The 15,070-nt window shown below is 48.5% G+C and overlaps 1 protein-coding gene across 1 annotated transcript in view; it reads right to left on the reverse strand.

The window, feature by feature from the left end:
- Mitf (transcription factor Mitf) overlaps positions 1-15,070 on the reverse strand; it is a 349,582-nt gene that overhangs the window by 139,039 nt on the left and 195,473 nt on the right. The window lies entirely within an intron of this gene.

The following is a 15,070-nucleotide window of genomic DNA, read 5'->3' on the forward strand; positions in this document are numbered from 1 at the left end:
CCTGCGCCTCCCGCCGGTCCGCGGGTCCCTTGGATGCTGGGGAAACTTATTTAGGGAATAGTTTGGGGTAGTTTTGAGAGGTGTGAGCAAGTAGACAGCAGCGGACGGCGCAACTTCACCACGGAAGACCAGGCCGGTCAAGCAGGCCGACAAAGACGGGTATGACATCGTTTTGTTTGTAGATTTTTGCAAAGTTTAAACTTACGGCAGATGCCAAGTGAATAAACCTAGTTGTTCAAATGCTACTCTCGTCGTCGTACCTGCGGATTTGGACTTGCCCCTGCCAGAGCTCATCCCCCTTCATCTTGTCTCCCTGGTGAGCTGATGCGCCTGATATCTAACGACTATGATATCTATCGCTACACTATGAACGATGCCGTGTGCTTCTGCGTGCTTTCCGCGTTCTAGGCGGCAAACATTGTGCACTCAGCTATCGCGTCTGTTGTATCGCTGCTTTGCGTGCGATCATGCGAGCTTTCCACGAGCTTTCTGAGTTTTAAGAGAGAAAGACACACAGCGATCAAGCGCCCATGCGTGCTTTTTGTTTGTGGTTCACGAAATATGTCGTGCTCATTGCTACATATGCGTAGGAAACAGGTGGATTTCGCTTGTCAGGCGAGTGAAAATGTTGTCGAGGAAGCGTAACATATTGCATGTGGCTATTTCATGCCGGTAGCTGGTGTGGTATGTGATCGGAGGTTCACCGTTTCCTGTCGACCCTTTTTGCTACATAGTTGGAGCGTTTGCTTTTGGACGTCAGCAGACGGTCGGGCCTTGCGCGTGAACAGCGACGTGGCGCGACCGAGATTTTGCTCTTGTCCGTGAGGGAGTTAGCGTGAGCCAGCTTAAATGCATCGGGCCACGAACAGCGAGGGCGCGACGTAAACTGCGCTTGGCGAACACGCCCCATGCGCTCAGGCACTGCGTTGCGTCGGCGACCTGGCCCCCCGAGGCCACGCACGGCACCTCCGGTGTCTCGAGCGAAAGCTCGGGCAGTCCCCGGGATCACGTGACGCGCTGTCAGGCCGGAAGCCGCATGCGGACAGTGCGGGGATGCACAATCGAAGAGCACGGCTTGCGCAGGCGAACGCGAGGCCAGTGTGGCTGAACGAAGCGCGGCCGACAGCACGCACCGCGAGCGCACCACTGCGGGGCAATGGACATTTCACGGGGCCGACCAAGGCCCGCGAGGAGACGCGACACCCGCTCCCATCATATTCGAGTTTGCGGTAAAAGCGTTGCCCACAAGCAACTGGCCAGGCTAAAGGGTTCTTCGAACAAAGGCAGATTGCCGAGGGCGCCTGGCCGCATCTCGTCGTAATTGCTGCCAATTAGACGTAGTCATGGACGTGTATACCTAAATGTGGTTAAAGCAATCAAGGTGTCCGAGCGGACAGATACTGTTTTGCCGATTACTGATAAATATATATCGCTTACACTCACCAACTTTAAAGGGACACTAAAGCCTAATACTAAGTCGACGTGGACTGTTTAAATACCATTCCAGAAACGTCGCAACTCTTGTTTCGTGCCACGAAAAGACTTCGTTTAGGAGAAAACTACACCTGAAGGGTCCGAATACGTTTTTCGTTATTCCAATCTCCCGCCGCCCAACCGGGGGAGTAGTGACATTGCATACGCCGGCCATCACCGCCTTTTGCTGTCGTCGGCGAGTAAGACGGGGCCCGACAGACGGCGGCACCGCGCCAAGTCAGGGCGGCGGATTCGCCGTTGCAGCTACTTTTTGGCGCAGACCGTTCGGGCATCCCGCGATGGAAGTTGGATTCTCTGCTACGTGCACTTTGGGCGAGTTTCGTGAGCCAGCAAAACCAGCGCAGCCCTATGCGATAACTACTGAAACGCGAAAGCGTGGGCGTCGCGGAGCGGGAAAAAAACGAAACCATTCGACCGACCGCGTCGCTGTCAAGGGTAATTTGAGTTCTTTTGTCTAAACATGCCATAGAACTGGTCAAGCAGCATTTTATTTCGTCTTATAGTAAAATGCAAGGATGTTCTGTGGAACCAGTGGTTGCGTACTAGTGATAGAATTTAACGGAGGAGTGCTTTCCTCATCGGGTAAGTACTTGAATGTCCCGGAAAAATCTCTCATCATGTTCTGCATTTAACTCAATTTCTCGATTCTTAAGGCTCTGTTCGCGTTAATATTGACGCCTTAGAAATTCCCCAGCCCTAATCTATCACTTCAGCTTGACTTAATATGTGCCTTTAGTGTGCCTTTAAACATTAAAAACATGATTCGCCAACCCGGCCCTGCGAAAGTGCATGTTTAGCGGAGCTGTGGAAGACCGCCACTACAAATGCTGAGGGGGGGGGGGGGGGGGTATTCATTATAACTACGAAACCATATGGCCCATGAAGCGAAAAATCGGGCTTTAACATCGGATGGCACCAAAACGCATGTGACTAAGTGGTAACGTCACGTTTGACACGATGATGTAACGTGATCACGTGATCACACCAAAGTCGCATGATGACTTCACGCGTCAAATGTGACGTTACGTGATAACAGCATCGCCACTTCTCCCGATGACGTCATCAGGTCAAACGTGACATCACGTGATGAGGCCTTCGCCAAGTAATGATGTCACATGATGACGTCACATGCCTCGCACACTGCGCGCTTCCCGCTTCTTTGCACTGTCTCTGGTATCGGCCTACATTCTCTTGTGAGCAAAGGTCGCGCACGCGGACAAGAAACAGGCGATCGGCTTCACTGCTAAACGGACAAGTGCGGCGCGCAGGTGGACGACCGACTCCACAAAAAAGCGACGCGCTCCAGAAAACATCCGACACAGAAGACCGCGCATGCCCGTCGACCCTCTCGAAGAGATGCCATCCAAAAGGGTGGCGCCCTACGTACGACGACGTATTGCCGTCACTGATCACGTGGCTGCGATATCCAATGCACGAAGTGGCACCACCTCATGGCGTGACGCGGTCCGGCCTTCCAATGAACGTCATCCACTCATCATCATCTTCATTAGCCTGGTGACGCCCACTGCAGGGAAAAGGCCTCTCCCATACTTCGCCAACTACCCCGGTCATGTACTAATTGTGGCCATGTCGTCCCTGCAAACTTCTTAATCTCATCCGTCCACCTAACCTTTTGCCGCCCCTTGCTACGCTTCCCTTCCCTTGCAATCCATTCCGTAACCCTTAATGACCATCGGTTATCTTCCCTCATCATTACATGTCCTGCCCATGCCCATTTCTTTTTCTTGATTTCAACTAAGATGTCATTAACTCGCGTTTGTTCCCTCACCCAATCTGCTCTTTTCTTATCCCTTAACGTTTTTTTATATTATTATTATGCTGTTTTACGTGCCAAAACCACTTCAGATATCTACCAGTATTTTTACATACGGCTCGTCTACACCATGATTCTGTAATGCCTCCATGACTGCTGAGGTTTCGACTGAATCAAACGCTTTCTCGTAATCAATGAAAGCTATATATAAGGATTGGTTATATTCTGCACATTTCTCTGTCACCTGATTAATAGTGTGAATATGGTCTGTTGTTGAGTAGCCTTTACGGAATCCTGCCTGGTCCTTTGGTTGACAGAAGTCTAAGGTGTTCCTGATTCTATTTGCTATTGCTTTAGTAAATACTTTGTAAGCAACGGACAGCAAGCTGATCGGTCTATTATTTTTCAAGTCTTTGGCGTCCCCTTTCTTATGGATCAGGATTACGTTAGCGTTCTTCCAAGATCCCGGTACGATCTGTAGGGGTTGGAGGACGGACTTCGCGGATGGAAACCACAACTTGAGAGTATTTATTCTACATTATGTACAGGGAGGTGAGCGTCAATTAACCGTCGTACAGACATTACGGGCCGGCAGCAACTCGGACGCTGCGGCCCGCGGCAAGAAGTTCGAGAGAGGCGAATCAGGGAATCAGGGCATGTCCCAGAATGCTCAGGTCTCTCTGGAAGGCTTCTTATAAACCCTTCGAGCACTGTAAGTCACGTCATGTTTGACCAATGGGAGAGTCCGCTCCGATGACGCCACTTTCAGCCAATGGTAGGCGCCCGTGTCGCGGTGTCACACCTGGCGGCTCTCTGCGGTCTTGCCTCGCAGACTGGCAATGCACTTCTAACGAGGAGAAGGGGAGGGCTGCTCATGCTCCATTGTCGGAGGCCCACCTGCTAATCCCGGCGGTGCACGAACTTGTTGGCACGTGAACTTGTTGCCTTAAACTTGTTTGCTCGGCCGCTCCTCTGGAATGTGCTTTCCTGCTTCTGCATTCCTCAATTAGCTGTGCTGCGTTTCGAAGTGGTTTGGGGAACTCGAAGTAGCCTCAGGAAACGGCGCCATATCTAACAGATCGAAGTCATGAGGCATTGCGTATACAGGGTGGCCAGTTTTTCTAGAACAATCTGCCCACCATCCTTCAACAAATCTGCTGTTACCTGATCCTCCCCAGCTGCCTTCCCCCTTTGTATAGCTCCCAAGGCTTTCTTTACTTCTTCCGGCGTTATTTGTGGGATTTCAAATTCATCTAGACTATTCTCTCATCTGCTCGATACTAAATAAATGTTTATCGCTAAACATGGACTACATTGCGAGAGAGCCAATGACAATTTATGCAAACTCATGAAAAAAAAAATTGGGGCAGTAACTCACCACTAGAGATGCAAAGTGCGGAAAAACACGGGAAAATTCCCGAAAGAAACAGGTTTTTTCCTGTTTTTTTCGGCGCAGTTGGAAAAATTGGCCAAAATTTCCGCGGGGAAAACGCACAGAAATAAAGCTTCGGCGACACCCAGCGTTGAACGTGAAAACGAAACGCAGAACGCGAAACCGAATTGTCGCACATAATGCCTAAACACCAAACGGCGGCTGACCACTCGCCATCGACATCACTTAATGTCAGCTCCAGCGTCAGCGTGGCTTCGTCGTTCGGGTGCGGTTTCTCATGTTTTGGTGCCCGTTATTGTTCAATTTTGACTTTCCCTCGTACACTTGTGCAACCTGTGGCGGAAGTGCGCATATAAAGCCGTGTGGAAGCAGATTCTGCAATGGTACGGCCAATTTCCGACGTGTGGATGCACTTCACGCTCGGGGAGACCGTTGGTGGGAAACGGGGACCCGCTGTCTGTAAGTACTGCAACAGCAGCTACGCTTTTCCGAATGCAACTCGCCTTTCCAAGCACATTGCTAAGTGCGTGAAATACCCAAGACAGGAAGTGACACCACGAAGCCGCTCTTGCAGCCCTTCATGTAGCAGTGTCAGGTCAAGCGAACATAACGGCGCAGTAAGCAGCACAGCAAGCAGCGCAGCCTCAGCGACTGGAAGGGTTACTCACTTCGTCGATACAATGACACTTCAGGCGCAGAAGAACGCCGATAAAGCGTTGGCAAAGGCGATATATGCTTCCAACTCACCGTTTTCCTTGGTTACAAATGACTATTGGCAGGCAGCATTTAAAGCACTCAGACCATCTTACAAGCCCCCGAGCCGGTACAGCTTGGCTGGTCCACTGCTCGACGCTGAGTACGAGGCGGCTACCGTATCCGTGAATAATTCTATTGAAAAGGCTTCATGCATCACCCTTGTCACTGACGGCTGGACTAACGTCGAAGGAGAGTCAGTTATAAACTTTGTACTCTGCACACCATCGCCATTGTTCTTCAAGTCAATCAACACCGGCAACAACAGGCATACTGCGGCCTATATGGCAGAAGAAATCTGTGCTGTTATGGAATCGGTTGGTAGCTCAAAGGTAAAGGCTCTGGTAACCGACAATGCCAGCAATATGAAAGCGGCATGGGCTCTCGTTATTGAGCGATTTCCTCATGTTACCGCGATTGGTTGCGCCGCACACTCTCTGAACCTGTTGATGAATGATCTCCTTTCTCTTGGCACAATCCACGATGTGCACAAGCAGGCGAAAGATATAATCAAATACGTGAAGAAAACCCACGTGGTGTTGGCCACATTCAAGGAAAGGCAGGAATCAAAGTACGGCAAAAGTGTGAGCTGCAGCCTGAAGCTTCCAAGCAAGACAAGATGGAGTGGTGTCTGTCTCTTCTTTGAAAGCCTCTTGAAAAACAAGGAGGTCTTGCAGGAAACAGCTATAATGGAAAACTTGAAGTTCGACAAGACTCTCAGACTGGTCGTTCTGGACGAAGAAGAGTTCTGGGTCGCATTGAAATCATGCCATACTTTGCTGGAACCCATCGCAAAGGCTATCAAAGCTCTAGAAGGTGACGGGGCCCTGTTGTCCGACGTCACAAACTTTTTTCACAATCTAGCGGAGGAGATTCACTCGAATTTGCAGCGCTCTGTTCTTTCGCAGAGTGAACAGGATCTGGCTGAGAAAGCCTTAAAGACACGCAAAGTGTTTACAGTTCATCCCGTGCACTGTGCAGCAAACCTACTTGACCCAAGATACAAGGGGAAAAATCTGACTGACGAAGAAGTCTTGTCTGCGTTTGACTGGATCTCGGAGCACAGTACGCATATGAACCTAGAAGTTGGAAAAGTGTACTCCGATGTGGCAGAATACAGGACCAATTCAGGCATATGGTCAAGGTCCGGAATATGGGCTTCTGCTAACCGCATGCCTCCTTCAACATGGTGGGAGGGAATCTGCATGAGTAAAACAGTGATGCCTCTGGCTCGAAACATTTTACAGATTCCACCATCATCAGCTGCTTGTGAGCGGAACTGGTCCGACTTCGCCAACATTCATACTCTGCGTAGGAACAGGCTGCGCAATGAAACGGTACAAAAGCTTGTTTTTGTACACGCACATCTCAACATAATGAAGAATGCTACAGATGAAGCCAGTGATACTGACTCTGAATAAGAGGTAGAACTTCAATGTTTTATCATCTTGATCAATGTTTCTATAGTCGAAGCCACGACGAAATAGCCACAGAAGAGACATTTCAGTGTTCTTTGTTCCTTGTTTGAACTGCCGTAAGAATTCTAGGAAGCCGCACCGATTCACAGAGAACTGAACGCGTTTGCGGTGATACTTCTGGTCTGCCTTGCATCTGTTAAACCCTGCATTCGTTTGTGAAAAAGCAGAAAGCATTTCACTTCTGTTATTTACATAATGAGACTTATCGCTTTTGACATTTGGCAATAAACTACTGCCATATGATAAAGAAAATTTGTTATTTTCCATTTTTTCCAAAATTTCGGAAAAAAACGTGAAAGAAACAGGTTTTTTCCGATCGCTCAAAATTTCCGGAAATTTTTCATCTCTACTCACCACTGGAGAATTGTCATATAGGGCGTAGCATCTTTGGACTCCTTACTTTTGAAGTTTATACACTCTACCCTTGAAAACAAGACTGGCGTGTATCAACAATAGTTTCGGCCACACGTGCTTTCCTACAATACTTTCCAGCTGGCGCAGCAATCGTTCAGCCACCACGGGAATGCCCTTGCTCGTTGCGCTGCACTTCACTGTACTCGCAATCGTCACTAACTGCAGCTGTTCAGCCTGTCGAGGTGGCCAAATCGAAACGCGCCAAGCGTCTCAACGCGGTCGCTTCCCCGCGAAACATTCACAGAGCGGTCTATGCCGCCTGTCGGTGGACGCGTCCGGGGCGTAATGGTTTTCAAGCATGAAACGCCTCCATTTTGGAGCAGGGGCCCGGTTTTACGGCCCGGGCCAGTTTGATGAAGCCGGTCATACCAGGCCCGACCCAGGCTCGGGACCGAGCCTAGCCCGGGCATCATTACCAAGTTTGGTTAGGGCCCACGTGTACATGATTAGGCCCGGTCTGTACAGACCGCATGTGTCAGTCTCCTCGGGGTCTAATCAGCTGCAGTGTATAATCAATAAAAGAGTGAAACCTTTGTTTCTCCCATGGAAACACCAGTGTCCCATTGCCTGCGATGTTATTTTTCCACTGGTGCGCATACATTTACCTTGATCCAACTATTCGGTCCCCACGAGGTCATTTAGCGTGCGAGTACATATGTGTACATATACGAGCAGGCGAATTCACGAGCATACAGCTTAAAGGCGCAAGTACAAAGCGTCAATCCTTGCGTTAGCGCTAAAATAATACACTATCGGCGAGAGCTGAAATAGTGCAATCGCAAAAGCGGTGACAGGAAAAGTGTTTGAAAAGCGGTGTATTGTAAAATTTATTTTTGCTTACGTGGAAGCAATGTTCCTTTTTGAGGGAAAGATGAAAAGTAGAACATCTATTACTCCATTTTGTTTGCTAAGGTATACTAAGAGTCAGCTCTTGCTCGTGTCACTTTAGCTAGGCACAGACTGCGTTGGACCATGGAATACGTAAGCAGAATTTTTTCCCACACCCCTTTACTCTTAGTTCGATTCTGTCATTTTGGCAAATAAACTAGGCCCTAGGCGCTTAGTTTATATTATGTTGGTAACGTGCACTGGCACCTTGATGAACTACTTCTGTTCCTTCGTGATTGTGCGTCATACCACGCCAATGTTTCTAATAACGCGGCGTCCCGTGCACTGGGGGCAAGACCCCTCCCCCCCCCCTCCCCTGGTCTATTCCAGCTGGGCACCCGGCGCCCACACGGACCGGTGCGCGGCGACCATGCACTGCGCCCAGTTCCAGAGTCCGACCACTCTGTTTTGCCATCTACTCGGGATTATGGAAGAGCCCGAATTAACGTGGTGCTTCTGTGCGAGACGTCCTCTGTTCGAACCCTGCCGTCGGACAATTTTCGTGGTGGCTATTGCTCATAACACAGCACATTGTCCAAAATACAGCGTTACTTTGTTTAAGCTGGAGGCACCAGCAGTGAGAGGCACTCCGTAATCAAGGAGTACATGAGGCATGCGTGAATAACTTGAAAAATACCTACAATGATACCACATTTACACTGATTCTCCACAAGTATAGAAAGTTGCCTATCAATAAAGGCGTCATGGCAAGGAGATTCTCCAATGCTATTCACTGCATGCTTAGAAGTGTTCAAAATATTAGATTGGGAAGGCTTAGGAGTAAGGGTCAACGGCGAATACCTCCGCAACCTTCAGTTGCTGAGACAGGACAATGTCATCGGTAAATCGAAGGTTTGTCGATGACATTGGGGACGAATTACAACAAATGATTGAGGACCTCTATCGAGAAAGTGTAAGAGTGGGGTTGAATATTAATATGCAGAAGACAAAGGTAATGTTCAATAGCCTGGCAAGGAACAAGAACTCAGGATTGCCAGTCGGCCTCTAGAGCCTGTACAGCAGTACGTTTATCTAGGTCAATTACTCACAGGGGACCGTGATCATGACAATTTACAAAAGACTAAATATGGGTTAGAATGCACACGGTAGGCATTACGAAATCCTGACTGGGAGCTTAGCCAGTCAGGATGTGCATTGTGCAAAAATGTGCATTCACTGCATTCTGGTAACATATGGGGCTTTATTTATTAAACTTGGAGGCTAATAAAGAGAACAAGTTGAGCACCGCGCAAGCAAGGAGCGATGGAACGAAAAGTGTTACGCGTAAAATACAGGAGGAGAGCTGCGTGGACCAGATGGCAAATGGGAATGGGCGATATTTTAGTTGACAGTAAGAGAAAAAGGCGCAGTTTCGCCCGGAAGGCGAAGCATCGATTGCGATAGCAAATTAGTGGACAGCTATACGAAGTAAGCATAGTAGTTTTACCAGCCGTGTAAACTTATATAGATTGGCAAACTAACTAAACTAACAAGCATGATGCCACGCTCGCACAAGCAAACCTAAACACATCTCGCTCGATGACCGCGGACACTCGCTGTCAAAACGCTCGGCAGCAGCAGGGAGCGAATCGACCTTCGCACTGCCTCTCGCATCGACGCGAACCAAGCCGCGAAAACGCAGCCGGACTGTTGTGGCCGTCGCAAACAGCTTGGCAGGTGCGTAGAACGCGGCCCCCCGAGTCCGTGCGCGACACGCGGTCGCTAGCACGCGTTCACTCGCACACACAGCACACGGCGGTGCCGACGGCAGAAATTCGCTTGTCCACACAATAAAAGCTCAAGTCGGGCAGGCCGCGCAACGCGCAAGGCATGCATAACCACTGTTGGCGTAACAGAACGGTTGCCGAGGGAAGTCGAGGACGGCACAAAACCACGTCAAGTGGCGAAACTGGGAAGTCTGCAGGCGCAAGTTGGAATCAGCCAGCGCAAGACAGGGGTAATGGAGATCACAGGGTCCTGCCGTGGACATAAATATAGGCTGATGATGACTGTCTAAAATGACGAGTTTACTAAAAAGCCGGAAGGACAAAGCTAGTAGCCAAACTCATGCAACTACCATGGAACAACCCCGCTTGCAGCTCCTGCATAGACCGTAGCGCCAGAACTCCCTCTCTGGCACGGGCTTTGCGCGCACTTGGCGCCTTCGACAAGATATCGCGTTCGCGAGCTAAGGTGGCGGAGCAGTGCCTGTCAAACACATATGCCACTACGGTCTTTTGGGGACACAGGACGGTGCAGAAAATGACAATAGTAATAAAAATCCGATACCTTCAAAATGCTCTTAGAAGAATATTGTGGCTGGAATGTTTTGCTCGCTTAAGGCTGATGCCACGTCCGGTGGTTTTTCAATGCTACAGGTCTATATGGTGTAATTGTTGAATGTCAACGTAGCTTACACTTGCGAAAAGTAAGGGTAAGTAACGATACGCCCAGGAAGAAACCTAACAGGACATTCTAAAGTGTCACAAAACCATACGTAACTGTAAAACACTAAACGCCTGAATCAAGCAGACGAGAATCGCTGTGAATTGACTCCGGGATTGGTTCACGTATGCCATGCCCTTGACAAATGACGCCATTGTGTCCGCGCCATTTCGCGCTAGTAGAACATTGTGTACTTGGTGGCGCATCACTGCATAAGCGACATGTTCGTGCACGTGCAACCCTTCGTGTAATGTTCCGACAGATTTGAAGCTCACTGCAGACCCCGAACGAGACACGCTCGCCCGTTGTAGCGGGATGCCCGGAAGACTTGCACGACCGGCGCAGTTTTCCAACCAAGCGACACAGGTGTACCCGACAGGGCCGATGTTTCCGCGCCGAAGCACAGCTGAACAAGCACTGGAAAGAACGGCGCCGGCAGTTGCCACTCTCTACGCAGGGAGCACTTCCTGCTGGGACATGTAATAATTAGGCGCCTTTCCTTCGAGTGCATTATCGCAGGCCGAAACCCAGTAGACAGGAAATTACGCCCTACGCTTGCGCTATACACGGTGCCCCACGTAACTTTAAAAAATATGCGAATGCCACGTAGTTGGACAGAACCAAGGTAATGTTTGCCGTCGCTTCGAGATACACAAATTATTTTTTAATTCCGCCTGATTAGATGATTAGTGAATGACTTATTCAACTTCTCAAACGAAATTAGATTGAAAGTGTCAATGAGAAAATTGTAGAGCGACACGAAAAACTCCCGATATAGCTTTCTGTTGCTCAATGCGTGCTGCATAAAAGTGTTTTTCCGAGCGTGGAAGAAGCCCGCGAATACACGCAAGTGGCGCGAGCGGCCAGTCGCGCAGTATTTTTGCGTCTATTCGCGGGCTTCTTCCACGCTCGGAAAAACACTTTTATGCAGCACGCATTGAGCAACAGAAAGCTATATCGGGAGTTTTTCGTGTCGCTCTACAATTTTCTCATTGACACTTTCAATCTAATTTCGTTTGAGAATTAATTAATTAGACCGATTATGTAATTAGGCGGAATGCAAAAAATAAATAATTTGAGTTTCTCCAAGCGACGGCAAGCTACGTTACCTTGTTTTGTCCGGCTACTTGGTATTTTTAAAGTTTGACTAAAGTAACGTTGGACTTAAGAACAGCGTACGCAAGGTACCCTATCGCCTAACAATTAGGCAAGCGCAGAACGCTGTGACGGGCGTTCATGGCAACAACACAGCGGCTCCGCGCGTTGCGTGCCTCGCCCATAGTTTCGCAGGTGGAGCTCGAGGTGACAGCCGCCCGCTTCGGGTCTAGCGCCTGCACACCTTTTCAATGGACATTCTACGTATGTCATCACCGCAACGTCAGCCGTCGTCCATCGTCGTGTGCCCTCATCGACATACCCGCCTGAGTTTGCGGACGAAATAAATGCAACCACCGCAACAGTTGACGGTGAAAAGCGTAGTAAACAAACAACCACAAAGCGCCACGTGCCCCGCCTTCGTTGCCCGCACTGCTTTACCGTCGCACACACGAATGGTCGCCCGGCTGATCACCTGCCACGCCGATCCGCGGAGCGTTCGGTGCACTTCCCCTTGGAAAGCGGACCACGCCCCGTTTGCCTGCTCAGGTTGCTGTGGTATGCTGAACGTGGTCTTGGGCGCAAAAGTGCGCTTAGCATTGAGACAATGCATAGCTGCCGAATCCTTCTATTTGTCGCCGACTTTCCTGTTACCGACATCCTCACCTTTCCGTGTGATCAATGCATGCTTGGTCTGGTGCCTATCGATATGGCCCAACCCACTACGGGTTATGCAGGTGCAGATCCTACGGGGGATGAATGCATGCCCATTCTGTTCACTTTCTCCACACTCGACTGCTTCTGACGGGAGTTTGCTGCACTGCTGTGTATCCGGGCAGAACCACGTACCCATTCTGGAGGACTGACCAAGTGCACTACATCTGCAGCCTTGGAGTGACGCCTGTCACCGGCAAAAGATGCCGAGAGCGAGTGGAACTATACTAATCCAGGTACAACCAAATTAGGAACGCCCACTAAGCTCCAACAAGACACTCCCTCACCAGAATAGAAATTGGTCTCTCTAGTGCAGTATTCGGCTAGTCCCTCCCCAAATGACTCACACTATTACCCAATGGCCCTCAGTCCCCAGCAGCTGCGGAGCACCTGACCAAGGCGGTGGTCTGACCTGTAATGTAGCAGAGGGTGCTAAAAATATCTGGGTCCGGACAGGCCGCCAATGGAAACTGACCGTTGCAATGTTTAACACCCGAACCCTCTCGCGTGAAGCTAGCTTAGCAGGACTCTTTGAGCAACTATCAGACATCATTTGGGATATCATCGGCCTTAGTGAGATTAGAAGAACTGGTGAGGCTTATATATTGCTGAATAGCGGACATGTCCTCTGCTATAAAGGTCTCCTAGATAAGAAGCAATACGAGGTAGGATTCTTAATCCATAAGGACATAGCGGGCAACATTGACTAATTTTACAGCATTAATGAGAGGGTAGCTGTAGTCATGATCAAACTTAATAAGAGGTATAGATTAAAGCTAGTACAAGCCTACGCTCCAACATCCAGTCACGATGATGAAGTAGATCTGTTTTATGAAAATGTTGAATTAGCAATAAGAAAAGTGCAAACTCAGTAAACTGTAGTAATGGGCGACTTCAATGCAAAAGTGGGACAAAAGCAGGCCGGTGAACAAGCAATTGGCAAGTATACGGCGTCGATTCTAGGACCGCTAGAGGAGAGATGCTAGCAATTCGCAGAAAGGAATAAGCTTCGAATAATGAAGACCTTTTTCAGGAAGCGTAGCAACAGAAAGTGGACCTGGAAAATCCCTAATGCTGAAACAAGAAATGAAATTGACTTCATACTCTGCGCTGATCCCAACATAGTGCAGGATGTAGAAGTGACAGGTAGGGTAAAGTGCAGTGATCATAGGTTAGTGAGGGCTAGGATTGACCTCAATTTGAAGAGAGAAAGAGCCAAATTGGTCAAGAGGAAACAGGTCAACCTTGAGGCAGTAAGGGTAAAAGCAGACAAATTCAGGCTGGTACTTAAACAAATATGCAGCCTAAGAACAGAGAGAGGATGATGACATAGAGCTTATGAAACCCTAACTAAACTGGCTTCGGAGGCAGCAATTGAAGTTGGAGGCAAGGCAGCAAGGCAACCAGTAGGAAAGCTCTCCAAGTAACAAAGGACCTAAAAAGAAACGACAAAGAATGAAAGTGTCCAACTCAAGAGATAAGATAGCATTCGCGGAGCTGTCAAAACTCACCCACAAAGCGAAATTAAGCGATATTAGAAATTATAACGTGAGAAAGACTGAAGCCGTAAAATATGGACGCAGCCTGAGATCAGTGAGAAAGAAACTTGGCATAGGACAAACCAAGATAAGCAGGGTGATATCATCAGCAATCTCGAAGGTGTAATAAAAACAGCGGAAGAATTCTATACTGACCTGTACAGTACGCAGGTGACTATTATTGCTCTATTACTAGTACTTTATTACTCTATTACTAGTACTCTATTCGAAACAATAACGAAGAGTATACAGAAACTCTTCCTATAACTAGAGATGAGGTCAGAAGGGCCTCGCAAGGCATGGAATGGGGAAAAGCGGCACGAGAGGATGGAATAACAGTCGATTTCATCAAAGATGGAGGAGGCATAATGCTAGGGAAACTCGCGGCTCTCCACACGAAGTGTCTATCGACTGCTAGGGTGCCAGAAAAGTGGAATAATGCAGACATTATACTAATCCACAAGAAGGTCGACGTTAAAGAACTGAAAAATTATAGGCCCATTAGCTTACTCCGAAGTATTACATAAAATATTTACCAATATAATCTCCAATACAATAAGGACAACGTTAGACTTTAGTCAACCAAGGGAGCAAGCTGGCTTCAGGAAAGGATACTCTACAATGGATCCCATCCATGTCATTAATCAGGTTATAGAAAAATCCGCAGAGTACGATGAACCTCTCAATATGGCTTTCATAGATTACGGAAAAGCATTTGATTCAGTAGAGATACCAGCAGTGATAGAAGCATTGCGTAATCAAGGAATACAGACCGCTTACGTAAATACCGTGGAAAATATCTACACAGATTCCACAACCACCTTAATTCTACACAAGTAGGAATATACCTATGAAGAACGGGGTCAGAAAAAGAGACAATCTCTCCAATGCTATTCACTGCGTGCTTGGAAGTATTCAAGCCATTAAACAGAGAAGGTTTAGGAGCAAGGATCGACGGCGAATACCTCAGCCACCTTCGGTTTGCCGATGACATTGCTTTGTTAAGCAACACTGCGGACGAGTTACAACAAATGATTGAGGACCTTAACAGGGCGAGTGTAAGAATGGGGCTTAAGATTAATAT

The sequence above is a fragment of the Dermacentor albipictus genome, chromosome 5 (assembly GCF_038994185.2).
Source record: "Dermacentor albipictus isolate Rhodes 1998 colony chromosome 5, USDA_Dalb.pri_finalv2, whole genome shotgun sequence".
Classification (NCBI taxonomy): Eukaryota; Metazoa; Arthropoda; class Arachnida; order Ixodida; family Ixodidae; genus Dermacentor; species Dermacentor albipictus.